The 19,781-nt window shown below is 37.6% G+C and overlaps 1 protein-coding gene across 23 annotated transcripts in view; it reads right to left on the reverse strand.

Moving 5' to 3' along the window:
* CEP128 (centrosomal protein 128) overlaps window positions 1-19,781 on the reverse strand; it is a 554,311-nt gene that overhangs the window by 444,625 nt on the left and 89,905 nt on the right. The window lies entirely within an intron of this gene.

Here is a 19,781-nt window from a genome sequence, read left to right on the forward strand (position 1 = left end):
TCTTCTTCTCAGTTTAAACTATTTCTCAAGTTCTTATAATAGGGGTATTATACAATATTTGTCCTTTTGCAACTGACTAATTTCAGTCAGCATAATGCCTTCCAGGTTCCTCCATGTTATGAAATGTTTCACAGATTCCTCACTGTTCTTTACCGATGCGTACTATTCCATTGTGTGAATATACCATAATTTATTTATCCATTCATCCATTGATGGGCACCTTGGTTGCTTCCATCTTTTTGCTATTGTAAACAGTGCTGCAGTAAACATGGGTATACATATGTCTGTTCGTGTGAAGGTTTTTAATTCTCTAGGATATATTCTGAGGAGTGGGATTGCTGGATCTTATGGTACTTCTCTTTCTAGCCTTTTAAGGAAGCACCAAATCCATATCCAAAGTGGTTGTACCGTTTGACACTCCCACCAGCAGTGTATAAGTGTTCCAATCTCTCCACAGCCTCTCCAACATTTATTCTTTTGTGTTTTTTGGATGCCAGCCTTGTAGGAGTGTGATGAAATCTCATTGTAGTTTTGATCTGCATTTTTCTAATAGCTAATGATCCTGACCATTTCCTCAAGTATCTGTTAGCTACCAGAATGCCTTCTTTAGTGAAGTGTCTATTCATATCTATTGCCCACTTTTTAATTGGGTTATTTGTCTTTTTACAGTTGAGTTTTTGCAGTGTCATGTAGATTTTAGAGATCAGGTGCTCATGGGAAATATCATAGCTAAAAACTTTTTCCCAGTCTATAAGTAGTCTTTTTACTCTTTTGGTGAGGTCTTTGGATGAGCATAGATGTTTGATTTTTAGGAGCTCCCAGTTATCTAGTTTTTCTTCTGCGTCCCAATAATGTTTTGTATACTATATATGCCATGTATTAGGGCTCCTAACGTTGTCCCTATTTTTTCTTCCATGATCTTTATCATTTTAGATTTCATATTTGCTCTTTGCTCCATTTTGAGCTTGGTTTTGTGCATGGAGTGAGCTATGGGTCTTGTTTCATTTTTTACAGATGGGTATCCAGTTATGCCAGCACCATTTGTTAAAAAGACTGTCTTTTCCCCATTTAACTGTTTTGGGGCCTTTGTCAAATATCAACTGCTCATACGTGGATGGATTTATGTCTGGATTCTCAATTCTGTTCCATTGGTCTATGTATCTGTTGTTGTACCAGTACCAGGCTGTTTGGACTATAGCGGAGGTATAATAGATCCTAAAATCAGGTAAAGTAAGGTCTCCCACTTTGTTCTTTTTCAGTAATGCCTTATTTATCCAGGGCCTCTTTCCCTTCCACATGAAGTTGGTGATTTGTTTCTCCATCACATTAAAGAATGTTCTTGGGATTTGGATCAAAATTGCATTAAATGTATAGTTCACTTTTGGTAGACTAAGCATTTGTATAATGTTAAGTCTTCCTATCCATGAGCAAGGTATGTTCTTCCACTTATGTAAGTCTCTTGGTTTCCTGCAGAAGTGTACTGTAGTTTTCTTTGTATAAGTCTTTTACATCTCTGGTAAGATTTATTCCTTAGTATTTTATTTTCTTGGGGGCTACCATAAATGGCGTTGATTTGGTGATTTCTTCTTCAATGTTTTTTGTTGGTGTAGAGGAATCCAACTGATTTTTGATTGTTTATCTTGTATCCTGATACTCTGCTGAACTCTTCTATTAGTTTCAGTAGTTTTCCTGAGGATTTCTTAGGGTTTTCTATTTGCAGATGACATGGTCTTATACACAGAAAAAAAAAAAAAATTTTTTTCTGTGTATAAGACCATGTCATCTGCAAATAGAGATACTTTGACTTCTTCCTTACCAATCTGGATGCCCTTTATTTCTTTGTCTAGCCTAATTGCTCTGGCTAGGACCCCCAACACAATGTTGATAAGAGCGGTGACAAAGGGCATCCTTGTCTGGTTCCCGATCTCAACGGGAATGCTTTCAGGCTTTCTCCATTTAGGGTGATGTTGGCTGTTGGCTTTGTATAAATGCCCTCTAATATGTTGAGGAATTTTCCTTCTATTCGTATTTTCCTGAGAGTTTTTATAAAGAATGGGTGTTGAACTTTGTGAAATGCCTTTTCTGCATCAATTGATAAAATCATGTGATTCTTGTCTTTTGTTTTTTTTTTTTTTTTATGTGGTAGATTACATTAATTGTTTTTCTAATATTGAACCATCCCTGCATACCTGGTATGAATCCCACTTGATCATGGTGAATTATTTTCTTGATATGTTGTTGAATTCTATTGGCTTTAGAATTTTGTTCAGGATTTTTGCATCTAAGTTCATGAGGGATATAGGTCTATAATATTCTTTTCCTGTGGTGTCTTTACATGGTTTTGGTATCAGGGATATGGTGGCTTCATAGAATGAGGTTGGTAGTATTCCGTCCTTTTCTATGCTCTGAAATACCTTTAGTAGTAGCGGTGTTAACTTCTCTCTGAAAGTTTGGTAGAACTCTGCAGTGAAGCCCTCTAGACCATGGCTTTTTTTTCTTGAGAGTTTTTTGATTACCTTCCCAATCTCTTCTTTTGTTATGAGTCTATTTAGTTGTTCTTCCTCTGTTTGTGTTAGTTTAGGTAGGTAGTATATTTCTAGGAATTCACCCATTTCTTCTAGGTTTTCAAATTTGTTAGAGTACAATTTTTTGTAGTAATCTGATATGATTCTTTTAATTTCAGTTGAGTCTGTTGTAATATTACCCATCTCATTTCTTATTCAGGTTATTTTTTTCCTCTCTTGTTTTTCTTTTGTCAGTTTGGCCAGTGGTTTATCAATTTTATTGATTTTTTCAAAAAATCTTGTTAATTCTTTCAATTGTTTTTCTATTTTCTACTTCATTTAGTTCTGCTCTAATTTCTATTATTTGTTTTCTTCTGGTACCTGTACGCTTCTTTTGTTGCTCTCTATTTGTTCAAGTTGTAGGGATAATTCTTTGCTTTTGATCCTTTTCTTCTTTTTGGATGTGTGCATTTTTTGATATAAATTGCCCTCTGAGCACCGCTTTTGCTGTGTCCCAAAGGTTCTGATAGGAAGTGGTTTCATTCTCATGAATTTCTATAAATTTTTTTATTCCATCCTTAAAGTCTTCTATAATCCAGTCTTTTTTGAGCAGGATATTGTTCACTTTCGAAGTGTCTGATTTCTTTTCCCTGCTTTTCCTGTTATTGATTTCCACTTTTATGGCCTTATGGTCAGAGAAGATGCTTTGTAATATTTTAATGTTTTGGATTCTGCTAAGGCTTGATTTATGACCTAATATGTGGTCTATTCTAGAGAATGTTCCATGTGCACTAGAAAGGAAAGTACACTTGGCGGCTGTTGGGTGGAGTGTTCTGTATATGTCTATGAGGTCAAGTTGGTTGATTGTGGCTTTTAGATCTTCCGTGTCTCTATTGAGCTTCTTTCTGGACGTCCTGTCCTTCACTGAAAGTGGTGTGTTGAAGTCTCCTACTATTATTGTGGAGCTGTTTATCTCACTTTTCAATGCTGATAGAGTTTGTTTTATGTATCTTGCAGCCCTGTCATTGGGTGCATAAATATTTAATAGGGTTATATCCTCTTGGTGTATTGTCCCCTTAATCATTATATAGTGTCCTTCCTTATTCTTTTTGATGGATTCAATTTTAAAGTCTATTTTGCCAGAAATTAATATTGCCACTCCTGCTCTTTTTTGATTGTTGTTTGCTTAATATATTTTTTTCCATCCTTTGAGTTTCAGTTTCTTTGTGTCTCTAAGTCTAAGGTGTGTCTCTTGTAGGCAGCATATAGATGGATCCTTTTTTTTTAATCCATTCTGCCATTCTCTGTCTCCTTATTGGTGCATTTAGTCCATTTACATTCAGGGTAATTATGGATAGGTATGAATTTAGTGCTATCATTTTGATGTCTTTTTTTGTGTACTGTTGACAGTTTCTTTCACCCCTTAATTCTATATGCCGAGTAGATAATCTTTATATATTGTCCTTTCCTCATATTTGTTGCTGTTGATTTTGTTTCTGCTGAGTCTCTATTTTTTTCTTGTATTTTATTTTATTTTTATAAGTAGGACAGTTTGTCTCCTTTGTAGTTACTTTATTATTTATCCCAATTTTTCTAAATTTAAAAATAACTTTTATTTCTTTGTATCACCATATCTTCCTCTCCATATGGAAGGTGTATGATTACATCTCTTAATCCCTCTTTATTATTTTAATGTTGTCTTCTTTTATATAATAACATCCCTGTTTCCGTGTTTTGAGGTTTTTTTTTTTTTCTTTTTTAATAATCTTGCTTTGTTTTTTTGGATTTCCCTGTCTGGGTTGACTTCTGCTTGCTCTGCCCAGTGTTCTGGTCTTGGGTTGATACCTGATATTATTGATTTTCTAACCAAAGAACTCCCTTTAGTATTTCTTGTACTTTTGATTTGGTTTTTATGAATTCCCTCAACTTGTGTTTATCTGGAAATGTCTTCATTTCACCTTCATATTTAAGAGACAGTTTTGATGGATATATGATTCTTGGCAGGGAATTTTTTTCCTTCAATTTTTTAAATATGTCATCCCATTGCCTTCTTGCCTGCATGGTTTCTGCCGAGTAGTCTGAGCTTATTCTTATTGGCTCTCCTTTGTAGGTGACTTTTCTTTATCCCTCGCTGCTCTTATAATTGTCTCTTTATCTTTGGTTTTGGCAAGTTTCATTATAATATGTCTTGGTGACTTTCTTTTAACATCTACTTTATGTGGAGTTCGATAAGCATCTTGGAGAGATACCTTCTCATCTTTCATAATATCAGAGAAGTTTTCTGCCACCAATCTTCAACAATTCTCTCTGTATTTTCTGTTACCCCTCCCTGTTCTGGTACTCCAATCACTCATAGGTTATTTCTCTTGATAGAGTCCCACATGATTCTTAAGGTTTCTTCATTTTTTTTTTTAATTCTTTTATCTGATTTTTTCTTCAAATATATTAGTGCCAAGTGATTTATCTTCGAGTTCAGAAATTCTAGCTTCTACTTGCTCAATTCTGCTCCTCTGACTTTCTATTGAGTTGTCTGCTTCTGTAATTTTACTGTTAATCTTCTGAATTTCTGACTGCTGTCTGTCTATGGATTTTTCCAGCTTACTAAACTTTTCATTATGTTCCTGAATAATCTTTCTGATTTCTTCAATTGCTTTATCTGTGTGTTCCTTGGCTTGTTCTGCGTATTGCCTCATTACCTTCCTGATGTCTTGAAGGGTTCTGTATAATAAACTTTTGTATTCTGCATCTGGAAATTCTGGGAATGCACTTTCATCTAGAAGATCCCTGGACTCTTTGTTTTGAGAGCCTGTTGAAGTGATCATGGTCTGTTTCTTTATGTGACTTGATATTGACTGTTGTCTCCAAGCCACCTGTAAGTTATCGTATTAGTTTATGCTTGCTTACTGTGTCATAGCTTCTTTCTTTTTTTTTGGTTTTGGTATACCCCTATGGGTTGCTTGAGTGAGCTAGCTTGATTATTTTCACCTTTGGAGCTCTGACATCCTGTCCCCAGATGGCTAGAGCTGTTATCCTGTATATCAGTCTAGGAGTACGTTCAATTTTCTTGTATGAATTCAGCTCAGGTTTCCAGGTAGCTGATCATCAAGTGTGTGGTACAGGCTCTGTCCTACAGTCTTAGAGGGGCAGGAGTAATTGCCGTATATACCGGTATCTGATTGCAGCAGGGGTCATGCTCTGAACAAGGCAGGGGGCTGAAAACTGACTCCCAAGTGTCTCTGAGGAAAGCGTGTCCCTGTTTCCTAGAGTGTGCAGGTGGGTGGGTTCTGCAGATGGACCATGGGCACCCAAAGTTTTTGGTTGTAAGGACTGGGGGGTACCAGTTATCTTTGGACTTCTGTCATGGGTGGCTGGGTGACCTGAATGGAGCTACCAGTCCTTAGGTACCTGATGTGGGTAGGTGAGAACCTTCTTTAATAGGCAAAGCAATGACAAACATCAAACACCCACCTCTCCACTGCACAGCTAAAACAGTTGGAGTCTGCCGACAAGGGCCTATTCTCCCAAAATAGGCCCACACAGGTCCATGCAGAAGGGAAAGGTGCTCAAAGTCCATGGATGGTTTATGCCTGGACAGGGGCCTCTTCTGTTCTAAGCTCTCGGCTTAGTGGAACTAGCAAATTATCTTTTCCCCCAATTGCAAATTTTTTCCTTCCCCAAGGCCGGGGGGATAGCTCTAGGTGCTCAACAGTGCCTATCTCAGGCCCAGGCAATTCAGCCACTGAAGCCAGCTTGGGGGTGGAGGGGCATGGTAAAATATACCCAAGTACTTAGTTTTTGCCAAAAGTGCCACTCTTCTCAGGTTCCGGAGGTTTGAGTAGGCTGAGGAAACTGCGGCCGAACGCCCGTACCAGCCCACCACTGCCGCTCCGGGAATGCTGCCCGAGGGTTCCCCATGATTCAAGTCCAGTAACTCCTCCCCACTTCTGAAAGGTCTCTTCCTCCCCCTGCCCCTCAGTTCATTTCCTAAGCTTACCTTTGAAGCTCAGAGCTCCCAGCTTGTCACAAATATACTCATTTCACTTGTTTTTTCAGGTCTTTGTTGTAAAGAGGGCTTGCCAGAAGCGTCTATCTATTCCGCCATCTTGGCTCTGCCCCCCATTCCATTTCATTTTTGATGACTTCCAATTATCCTAAATTCCTACTTCATACATTTCACATCCCAGTTATTAATGGATGTTTGCAGCTGTTTCTTCCCATTTTGAGTCATGCCACATCAGCAGATGAAGGTCCCAAAAGCTTGACTTCATCTATGTCATTAAGGACAACTGTACTTTGAGGAGGCAGCTCTTCTCCAGTCATATTTTGAGTGTCTTCCCATCTGAAGGGCTCATCTTCCAGCCCTTTATCATACAATACACTGTTGCTATTCATAAGATTTTCACTGGCCAATTTTTTCAGAAGTAGACTGCCTGGTTCTTCTTGCTAGTCTTTCTTAGTCTAGAATCTCCACTGAAACCTGTCCACTATAGGTGACCCTGCTAGCATTTGAAATACTGGTGCCATAACTTCTAGCATCACAGCGACATGCAAGCCACCACAGTATGACAAAATGAAATATAAAACTACATATAATATCAGCAAATTATTTCAGCAGTGTATTAAAAAAATATATACTTTGACCAAATAAATTCTTCTCAGCAATACAAGGAGGGCTCACCATCTATTCATAAAGGCAACCATATTTAAGGAGCAAAAGAGAAGTACTGCAGCAAGAGCATTTGATCAATTTCATGCCTATTCATTATTAAAAAAAAAAAAAAAAAACTCTCTTGGCAACCTGTTGCTGTTAGGTACTGTCAAGTCGATTCCAATTCATAGTGAACCTATAGGACAGAGCAGAGATGTCCCACAGGGCTTCCAAGGCTGTAACATTACAGAAGCAGGTTGCCAGATCTTTCTCCCATAGAGAGGCTGGTGCATTCCAACTGCTGACCTTCTGGTTAGCAGCCAAGCGCTTAACCACTTCACTGCTGGGGTGCCCTATTGGCAACCTGGGATACTGATAAAAGGTAGCATTGGAAACCAGAAGGAACCACCATAAATAAGAGTTAACTCTTTAGAAGAAATCCCTATAAATACAGGAATTAGGCAAAGATTCTTGCTGTCACTGCTTCTTTTCAGTACTGCATATTAAGTTCTAGGCAGTGCAATCAGAGTTCCCCCAAAAAGTAAGGGAATTATAAAGAAAGATTAAATTGCCTTCAATTCAAATGATATGTTCATCTACAGAAAACATCCAAGTAAAAACCAAAAAAAAACCAAACCCACTACCATCCAGTCGGTTCCGATTCATAGTGACCCTCTTGACAGAGTAAAACTGCTCAGTAGAGTTTCCAAGGAGCACCTGGCAGATTTGAACTGCCGACCTCTTGTTTATCAGTAGCTTTACTTGAGCAGATCCAAGTAAAGCTACAGATAAATTATAAGGACTCATGAGAGTATTCAGCAAGGTTGCTGGACACAAAAGCCATATATAAAATCAAAAGCACTCATATACTATAAATAACCACTTAGATATATAATAAAGAAAAACTGCCGTTCACAATAGCAAGAAAAACCATAGGTACCTAGAAATAAGTCCAACGAAAGATGTACAGGACTTCCTTTATAGAGAAAATTACAAAACATTATTAAGGAACAGTAGAAAGGATATCCTTTGAAAATTAATCAATTATTTAAAAGAATTACAATCTAAATGCCAGCAAGATTTTTCATGGAACTTGACAAGGAATTTTCATTATCATTATCATTGAGTAATTAAGACAGAATTATATCAGTATAGGGATAGAAAAACAGATCAATAGCAAAGAATACAGAAACCATAGAGATATCTAGGAAAAGTAGAAATAAAACAAAAGCAGCATTAAATGAGAGGCAAAGACCAATTATTCAAAAATGATGTTGAGTCAATTGATCAGTCATATGGAAAATAACTTAGATACCTTCCCGCCTACATTAAAAAAAAAAAAAAAAAACCCTGGGGGAAAATACAAACAACCAATTTTTTTTTTCTAACTGAGCAAAGGTTCTGAACAGTCAATCTACACACGCACAACTATAAACTGCCAACAACTGTGTGAAAAGACGCTCATATTCACTAACAGAGAAATGCAAATAAACATAAAAATGAGGTAAAACTTTATACCCATCAGCTTGGCAAAAATTAAAAAGAATTATAACCACGACTGTCAGTAGGGATATGGGGAAAAGGCCACTCTCAACCACTGCCGATGGAATATGAAGTATTAAGACCTTTTGGAAAAGTAATCTGGAGATATCTACTATAATAAAAGATCCTTTCCACAAGCTCTTATTTTTACAGCTAATTGGAGAAATTTCCAGAAAGTATTGATGAACAGAAAAAGATGCAGAAATGTGTATGTAATATGATCCTATTTTCTTAAAATAAGAACAGAAAAAAATTCTACATATGAAAAGGTGTATTATATATCTACATACATGTACATACATACGTACACATATATATATTTGTTGCCGTTAGTTAGTATCAAGTTGGCTCTGACTTATGGTGAACCTTATATATAACAGTGAAACACTGTCCAATCCTGTGCCATCTTCATGTTCATTAGAGTTATAGATATAGAGGTAGAGAGATATTATCTAGAGATACAGATATATCTTTCTATAACAATTGAGAGCTGTAAAAATGGCATGGCGGAGGCATCTGATCTCCTCTAACTTCCCAAGGGGAAAGAAGAATCAAGATCAACAGCCCAAGCTTGATTCCTATGAGGCGGAGGTCAGACATACCTCCTCTCTCCAATGTTTTTATCAATTCTGATACCAGCTGTCCCTCCCATGGCACTCTTTACTTCTCTGCTGGGTTCAATACTTTGTTGCAATGGCCACACAGAACTCACAGACCATACTCACAGTTATGGGATTTATTATGTAAGTAACAATTTACAATTCAGGCTCAGGAACTACTCAAGACACTGTTCTTCGATCAGGTCAGCCCCTTCTTAGCCGTGCCCACAGGCAGGCCTCTTTCTGATCCTTGGCCCCTCAGCCTTGCCTCTGCCCTGCTAGGGCAAGTGTTATAAAGCTCTTTAGCTCTACCAATAAGTGCCCAGAGGCATCCCACTCCACCAGGAAGCCTCCTGGTTCTGCTGCCGCAGTTTCTCTGCCACCATTTCTTTCTGTCTTGCATTGTCTCTGGTATTACAGATCTCTTTCTGTCTCCTGGGTACAGGAGGTTCTCAGTGCAGGGACTCAGGGTCCAAAGGACACAGTCCACTCCTAGCTCTTCTTTCTTGGTGGTAGTGAGGTCCTCCTCTCCCTGTCTCTGGGATAGCTTAGTGTTATGGCAAAACTGACCAACCCTCTCATTAGGGTTTCATACACCTTATTTGCATGGTTTTTTTACCCCCTCAAGGGTGCTTTATTTGCATTATCAGTAAGCTGTCCAACCCCCTTGGTAGGCCACAAACACCTTATTTTCATAGTCCCACCCAATCATTGTGTGGGAGTCACAAAGACTATGGCTAGAAGGACCATATTAAGAAATGCACTGCACCACAAAAGCACAGACAAAAATATAAAGGGATACATACTAGATTGCAAACAATGGTTACCCCTTTTTTAGGAAGCAAGCAGAGTGGCTGATGATGAGAAAACAGAGAGGAAGATAGGAAAATAAATGAGCCAAATGATAGATTAGATAAATAGAGTGAGCTACATTAAAAAACAGAATGCTTGTATAAGCGTTTATATTATGACCATACTTATATATTTATTTAAATTATATATTAATAAATACTTTTATACTAAATATTTAAAAATCGAAATGTTAAAAGAACTTCATGAAAAATAAAACTAGTTAAACACAGGATCAAAACAACATATTAATAGAGCCACTAACACATTCAACAAATATTTAATTGCATACTATGTTCAAGTGCTAGGAATGCAAAACGTTCAAAGATAAGTACAGTTAAAAAAGACAGCATATCAAGAAACAGTAATTAGCAATAATAACGCAAGACCAAAAATGGAAAAAAAAAAAAAAAACTTCAGATAATACACATCATTATAAAGTGGACAGTGAGGACAAAAAACTTATCTTCACAAAAAAAAAAAAAGAATGAATACTGTGGCCGAAAACAAGTCCTAGTTATAAAGTGAACACGCAGCTTCACCCTGTGAAGAATATAAACACTAGAGCAGACGTTTCAGAATGTTCATTCACTTGCTACACATATTTTCCTACAGAGCAGTACGTGCATGGCTATCCTGTTGTGCTACGCAGTGCTCTGGAGTGCTTGGTGGTTTGAGGAGGTCACCTCCCCTGTCTATCACCCTACCTGCCTTACACTCTGCTTATACGCTGCCTCTACAAGGGGTCACTTAGGCCTAACAAAGAAGTGAATTCTAGTGTTCATTTCCCAAGGATTAGGAAAATAAAACGCATGCTCTGAGCATTCCTCCTACTTCCATAGAGCTTAAGTTTTATTTATAAACTCTTATTTATTTATAAACTCTATTGGTCCTTCTCAAAGCCCAGGGAGGTTATTGGGATGGTCAATGTGAAGGTTACTTAGTGGACATTTATATAAGGCACCTTTATAATATCAATGGGGAAAGGGAAGTTTATACAATGAAATAAATATACGTGAAAACGTTGGAATCACTATCACCGGTTGGTTACCTAAAAAAGAGGGCAGTAGCTCTGGGAACAAGAGGGAGAGGCTAAAGTGAACAGCCAATCAAAAGTTTTGCAATTCAGCCTTGGAAAGGTAAGTAAAGACGAGTTTAAAATCTACCAGAGCCTTAGAAATGCATTTCTGTCTTTAAAGAAAATTGAGAGAGTCAAAGGAAGTACAGGAGAGGGGGCTAATGGAGCCAGGTTAGAACATATGCCTGACTAGGTTCACCTCTGCTTTGACACGCAACTCTCAAGGGAGATGCTAAAGCTATTGAGAAAACATTAGAAAAGCATTCTTGGCTTCCATGGAAGCTTCTCCCTTAATGAGTCCAAATTAAATACATTTGTACAAAGGCTTTCCTTATTAAATATCCTATTACTTGGCATCTCTGGAACCATAATCACATTGCCAGCCAGGAATGAGTATCTATTTCTTTATTAAGTTTTTCAAAATTGGTAGAAACGATAAACCAAAAAAAACCAAACCTGCTGTCGTCAAGTCGATTCCAACTCACAGTGACCCTACAGGACAGAGTAGAACTGCCCCATAGAGTTTCCAAGGAGCGCCTGGTGGATTCAAACTGCCGACCTCTTGGTTAGCAGCTGTAGCACTTAACCGTTATGCCACCAGGGTTTCCAGAAATGATAAAAGAAGAGAAAAAAACGTAATCTATCAATCATCTTTAATTTTTCGATAAATTAGAAAAAGACTTTCGTGGTTTTATTTTACTGATGAGGCTCACATAACCTGGTTTTCCATGGGAGCATAGGCTGAAAACCACTAAGCTGAATTCCCACCTTAAACATTTAATTCCTCACTTAATCTTCATCACTTTCTATTCATAGTCCATTCCTTGCTTGCCTCATATACTTCCCCATGAAACACACTGAAACCTTAAGATACTTGAATCACCCTAGGTAATATGCAGGCGTGGAATATTCTCAATGGGGTGGGAGAAGACTAGCATTTTACTATGTTACGGAATGTCTGAAAATCGTATGCAAATATACACAGAGCATTTATGTTTCTCCTGTCAAGTAATTCAACTGAAGGTGAGGAAATAACAGTCAATTTAAATGAAACAGCTAGTAAAAGGCAAATCAGGAATTCCCAAAATACAACAGATAAGAGTTAGAAGTGTTATGTAGGATTTTATGTGATTTTTGGAACTGATCCCAGAGCCTACTATGCCTACCCCCATTCCACTAAATTTAACTAATTATAATTAGGTTATTATCAAGCTTCTGATCAAAAGGAGTTTATAATATCATAAGGTAAAATGTACCCTAATGATAAACAAACACTTTGATATTTGTGCAATGGTTCAATAAGGTAAGGCTGATAGATGGCTACAGGCTTAACAAGACTTGACCTTGATTAGTACAAGCTGAGTACCAGAATAACCACCCGCCTCTCCTAAAGAAGAGATACCCAAACAAGGTTGTTTAAAATATGACAAACAAGGCCTAAAAGCCAGTTAAGGTCCTTACCAAGTTTTAGAAAATCTGGCATTCATGTGACTCATGAGCAGCTGAGGCTCAAAAAATGAAGTGGATTCCAGAGCATGCATGGCCCATTTGTTCAGTCCAAGGGAAAAGGAAAAGAGTGAACAATTCCTTAAAAACTGTAAACAAGACAAAAAGAGTCTCTTTTCCTTCAACAATTTCCAGTGACTAATGCTGTGTTTTTCATTACATGGTAACAGAACTCAAAGAACCTTAGGGCCTCATTATGTCACTAAAAAGAAGCAGGGTTAGTCAAAACCACAGTTTTCCTCTCTATAACAGGAAAATAGCTAGAAATCTCTGACATCTTGGAATTTTTAATGAGTACCCTTAATCTCTTCACAACTTTTAAATGCCACAATTTTCACTAGCACTGAACTGTACATGTAGGAAGACAGAAGAGCATAGTGGATAAAAGTCTAGGCTCTGGGATCAGACATAAATAAAATCCAGAATCTACTTATACTTTTTCACCTATGTTGTTGTTGTTAGGTGCCGTCAAGTTGCTTCCGACTCATAGCAACCCTATGCACAACAGAACAAAACACTGCCCAGTCCTGCACCATCCTTACAATCATTATGCTTGAGCTCATTGTTGCAGCCACTGTGCCAATCCACTTCGTTGAGGGGCTTCCTCTTTTCCGCTGACCCTGTACTCTGCCAAACATGATGTCCTTCTCCAGGGACTCATCCCTCCTGGCAACATGTCCAAAGTATGTAAGAAGCAGTCTCGCCATTCTTGCCTCTAAGGAGCATTCTGGCCGCACTGCTTCCATGACAGATTTGTTCTTTCTTTTGGCAGTCCATGGTATATTCAATATTCTTCGCCAACATCACAATTCAAAGGCGTCAACTCTTCTTTGGTCTTCTTTATTCATTGTCCAGCTTTCACATGCACATGATGTGATTGAAAATACCATGGCCTGGGCCAGGTGCACCTTAGTCTTCAGGGTGACATCTTTGCTCTTCAACGCTTTGAAGAGGTCCTTTGTAGCAGATTTGCCCAATGCAATGCGTCTTTTCATTTCTTGACTGCTGCTTCCATGGCTGTTGATTGCGGATCCAAGTAAAATGAAATCCTTGACAACTTCAATCTTTTCTCCGTTTATCATGATGTTGCTCATTGGTCCAGTTGTGAGGATTTTTCTTTTCTTTATGTTGAGGTGTAATCCATAGATTCAGTTTATCATCATAACCAGAAATAAAAACATCAACTACTATTATGTTGTTGTTGTTGTTGTTGTTGTTGTTGTTGGCGTCGTCGTCGTCGTTGTTAGGTGCAGTTATGTTGGTTCTGACTCATAACGACCCTATGTACAACAAAATAGGGTCATCCTCACAATCATTGCTATGTTTGAGCCCACTGTTGCAGCCATTGTATTAATCCATCTCATTGAGGGTCGTCTTCTTTCACTGACTCTCCGCTTTACCAAGTATGATATTTTTCTGCAAGGACTGGTCCCTCCTGACAACAAGTCCAAAGTACGTGAGGGGAAGTCTCTCCATCCTCATTCCAAGGAGCATTCTGGCTATACTTCTTCCAAGACAGATTTGTTCATTCTTCTGGCAGTCCATGGTATGTTCAATATTCTCTGCCAACACTACAATTCAAATACATCAATTCTTCTTCAGACCTCCTTAAATTCACTGTTCAATTTTCGCACGCATGTGAGGCGAATGAAAATATCACGGCTTGAGTCAGGCGCACCTTAGTCCTCAAGAGACATGTTTGCTTTTCAGCACTTTAAAGAGGTCTTTTGCAGCAGATATTTTCTTAAGTATTTTTAATATCAAAAAGAAAGCAAAGTGTTTTCTCTCCTTAAACATGACCTTTCCAGAACAGTCTAAGCCACTTAAGAGTAGGAAAATGTATCAGGCTAAATTAATCCTTTCGTTTCCACTGCACTGTTTAATCCAAAACCACCTTTAAAAAGCATACAGGTCACCACTTAAAGTGACAAAATATGAAATTAAACATTTTTTATCAACAGTGATACTCTATTGTATTGTCAGAGATGAAATTCCAAATCATAGCTCAAGCTTTTAGTTAAACTGACAATTACAATGCAAATACTCAGGCTCTGGTTTCTCAAGAATAGGGGTGGGAAGCAATCTTCCTCTCCCTCTTTCTTTGTAATTTTGTGCATTCTGCAAAGAGAGAAGAAAAGAAGTACAGAAAATTTCTCTAATTTTCTCTTGCAAAAAAGAACAATTGTCTTTTCAGTACTATTCTTATGCTCACCAGATGCAATTTGCTTTGAGAACAAATGTATAAAAATCAAGGTTTAAAAAAAGGGCTATCCACATGCTGTATCTAATTATTCGACAAAGTATCCTCTTCAAAGTAATTACCAACTAACAAGGGTATGCCTCCTTTTGTGAAATAGAAGAAAATGGAATTTTAGAAAACAAAAGCTGGTTTTTCTATCCGTTTTCATTGTAATTTCAATGTTATAATTTTTGTACTTAATATTCAATTGGCAGTATCTCTTAATAAAATTTCTTTGTCAATTCATAAAGATTAATGATTTTCAAACATATATAAGTACATGAGTATAATTTAAGTTTTATAGAAAACCAATTCATAAAAGAAAAAAATATTTTTTTTGTTTTTAACCCTTTGGTTTTCTTGTTTCATAATTTTTAAATTTATATAAAATAAGAGTCCATATCAATATCCCATTGCCATAGTCCATTCCAACTCACAGCAACCCTATAGGACAGAGTAGAACTGCTCCATAGGGTTTCCAAGGCTATAAACCCTTACGGAAGCAGACTGCCACATCTTCTTTCAGAGAAACACTGGTGGATTCAAACCACTGACCTTTCAGTTAACAGCTCAGCACTTAGCCACTGGCTTAACCACCCAGGCTCCCATATCAATATAGATAAGAGATTAAATAATAGAGGAAAAGAAAAAGTTCTTTCTTACAGGAGAATTCCAAATAATAAAAGTTCCAAATTAGAAGGAATGATGGAATTAGAAAAATAACCATTTGGCTCCACTTATAGTAGGAATTGTTTCAGTAAGAATCAACAATAGATACTAAAATTAGTAGGTAAAAGTACAATAAGAAATAGGGTATTTCCAAATCACAAAGAATCTCCCCATAAAACACTTATTAGTTAAAAGGAGAAAATAGCAACTCTACGGTGGGCAAACCTGGCAGGCCCTACCTCCACCAATTGTTCAACATTTTCAGCAGTAATGCGACAAATCGATATCATATGCCTCCTGGGAAGAACACAACACCAGTTCTCTGGGTTTCCGGCCAAATGTCCACAGACTGATTCTAGTTGTGAAGACTCAACAAACTCAAAATGAAGGCATTGTACAAAGTACTTGACGGGTACTCTTTGAAGTTGTCAAGGTCATGAATAACAAAGAAAGACTGACAGACAATTCCAAATTAAAGGAGGCTCAAGAGCATGACAAATAAATACTAAGCACGATCCTATACTGTATTCTGTACCACAAACGAACATTAACGGCAAAAGTGGAATAAAATCCATAGTTTAAATCACATTATTATACTGATATTAATCTCCTGATTTTAATAATTATACAGCGATCATGGAAGAGAATGCATGGTTTTAGGAAATATATACCATATTATTTAGAAGTAGAAGTATTTAAAGACATCAGGTCTTCGACTTACTCATAGTCAGAAAACAAAATTACATATATATGGATAAATATAGAAAAGTGATAAAGCAAGTATTGTAAAAAGTGAATATTGTGAAAATCTAATTGCTAAGAAAGAAGTAAAAGTAACCCTATTTGCAGATGATACGACTTTATATACAGAAAACCCCCAAAGAATCCAAAAGAAAACTACTGAAACTAATAGAAGATTTCAGCAAAGTTTCAGGATACAAGATAAACATACAAAAATCAGTTGAATTCCTCTACACCAACAAAGAGAACTTCAAAAAGGAAATCACCGGATCAGTACCATTTACAATAGCCCCTAAGAAGATAAAATATTTAGGAATAAATCTAACCAGAAACATAAAAGACCTATACAAAGAAAACTATAAGACACTACTGCAAGAAACCAAAAGAGACCTACAAAAGTGGAAAAACATAACTTGCTCATGGATAGGAAGACTCAACACTGTGAAAATGTCGATTCTACCTGAAGCAATCTACACATACGATGCAGTCTCTACCCAAATTCCAACGTTATTTTTTAATGAGATGGAGAAACAAATCACCAACTTCCTATAGAAAGGGAAGAGGCCCCGAAGAAGTAAAGCATTACTAAAGAAGAAGAACAAAGAGAAGGCCTCATGCTACTTATTTTAGAACCTATTATACCACCACGGTAGTCAAAACAGCCTGGTACTGATACAACAGATACATAGACCGATGGAACAGAATTGAGAATCCAGACGTAAATTCATCCACCTATGAGCAGCTGATATTTATTTTGACAAAGGCCCAAAGACAGTTAAATGGGGTACAGGAAGTCTTTAACAAATGTTGCTGGCATAACTGGATAACCATCTGCAAAAAAAAGAAACAAGACCCATATTTCACACCATGTATAAAAACTAACACAAAATGGATCAAAGACCTAAATATAAAATCTGAAACAATAAAGATCATGGAAGAAAAAATAGGGACAACCTAGAAGTCCTAATACATGGTATAAACAGAATATAAACCAAAACTAACAATGCACAAACACTAGAAGAGAAACTAGATAACTGGAAGCTCCTAAAAATCAAACACTTACGCTCATCCAAAGACTTGACCAAGAGAGTAAAAAGACTACCTACACACTGGGAAAAAATTTTTCACTATGACATACCCAATAAGAGTCTAATCTCTGAAATCTACAAGATAGTGCCAAACCTCAAAAACAAAAAGACAAATAACCCAGTTAAAAAAGGGACAAAGCATATGAACAGGCACGTCACTAAAGAAGACATTCAGGTAGCTAACAGATGCATGAGGAAATGCTCACGATTATTAGCCATGAGAGAAATGCAAATCAAAACTACAATGAGATACCATCTCACCCCAACAAAATCAAAAAAAACACAAAATAATAAATATTAGAGAGGTTGCAGAGAGATGAAACATTTATACACTGCTAGTGGGAATGTAAACCCTGGTAGCGTAGTACTTAAGTGCTATGGCTGCTAACCAAATGGTCGGCAGTTCGAATCCACCAGGTGCTCCTTGGAAACTCTATGGGGGCAGTTCTACTCTGTCCTATAGGGTTGCTGAGTTGGAATCACCTCAATGGCAACAGGTTTGGTTCTGGTTTATCGGTTAGTAGGAATGTAAAACGGTACAACCACTTCGGAAATCAATTTGGTGCTTCCTTAAAAAGCTAGAAATACAAGTACCGTACAATCCAGCAATCCCACTCCTTGGAATATATCCTAGAGAAATAAGAGCTGTCACACAAATAGACATATGCACATCCATATCACTGCAGTACTGTTCACAATAGCAAAAAAGATGGAAACAACTTAGGTGCCAATCAACATATGAATAGATAAACAAATTATGGTACATACACACAATGGAATACTATGCAATGATAATGAACAACGATGAATCCACAAAACATCTCACAACATGGATGAATCTAGAAGGCATTATGCTGAGTGAAATTGGTCACAAAAGGACAAATACTGTACAAGACCGCTATTATAAGAACTCAAGAAAAGATTTAAACACAGAAGAAAACCATTCTTTGATGATTACGAGGGTAGAGAGGGAGGGAGAGGGGAATTCACTAACTAGGTAGTAGAGAAGAATCATCTTAGGTGAAGGGAAGGACAGCACACAATACAGGGAAAGTCAGCACAATTGGACTAAACCAAAAGTTAAGAAGTTTCCTGAACACAACCAAACACTTCATGGGACAGAGTAGCAGGGGCACAGGTCTGGGGACCATGGTTTCAGGTCAACTGACATAACAAAGTTTATTAAGAAAATGTTCTGCATCTCACTTTGGTGAGTGGTGTCTGGGGTCTTGAAAGCTTGCAAGCAGACATCTAACATGCATGAATTGGTCCCAACCCACTTCAAGCAAAGGAGAATGAAGAACACCAAAGGCACAAGGAAAATATTAGCCCAAGAGATAAAAGGGCCACGTAAACCAGAGGCTCCACCTGCCTGAGACCAGAAGAACTATATGGTGCCCGGCTGCCACCAATGATCGCCCTGACAGGGAACACAACAGAGAGTTCCTGACAGAGCAGGAGAGAATTGTGGAGAACTCAAATTCACATAAGACCAGACTTAATGGTCTGAGACTAGAGGGACCCTCAAAGCCATGGCTCCTGGACACTCTGTTAGTCCAGAACTAAAACCATTCCCAAAGCCCACTCTTCAAACAGAGATTAGACTGGACTATAAAACATAAAGCAATACTGGTGAAGAGTGTACTTCTTAGTTCAAGCAGATACACGAAACCAAAAGGGCAGCTCCTGTCCAGAGACAGGATGAGAAGGCAGAAAGGAACAGGAGGAGTTGGTTGGATAGACATGGGAAACCTGGGGTGGAAAGGGGGAGTGTGCTGTCACATTATAGGGATTGCAACTAGTGTCACATAACAATATGTGTATAAATTTTTGCATGAAAATTAACTTGAGCTGTAACCTTTCACCTAAAGCACAATAAAAAAATAAAAGTTAGCTAAAGGGTAACTACCCACCATTTCAAATCGGCTTGATGATAGTCTAGTAGAGAGGCTGATGAACTCTTTCAACAAAGGGCCAGAGTTGATAATTTAGGCTTTGTGGGCCATACAGCCTCTTTCACAATTATTCAACTGCTGTTATAGCATGAGAGTGGCCACAGACAATGTATAAATGATTGGGTATGGCTATGTTCCAATAGAGCTTTATTTACCAAAATAGGTAGTGGCCAGCTTTGGCCCATGGGCCATAGTTTGTTGACCCCTGTATTCGTGTCAAGGAAAATTAATCAGATTAATTACACTTTCAGTCAACATGTTTTGAGCACATGCCAGACACTGTGCTTAGTGCTTTACCAGCATTAACTCATTTATCCTCACATAATGTAGATATTACTATTCTTTCTATTTTCCAGATGAGGA

Source organism: Loxodonta africana, chromosome 10 (genome assembly GCF_030014295.1).
Source record: "Loxodonta africana isolate mLoxAfr1 chromosome 10, mLoxAfr1.hap2, whole genome shotgun sequence".
Lineage (NCBI taxonomy): Eukaryota > Metazoa > Chordata > Mammalia > Proboscidea > Elephantidae > Loxodonta > Loxodonta africana.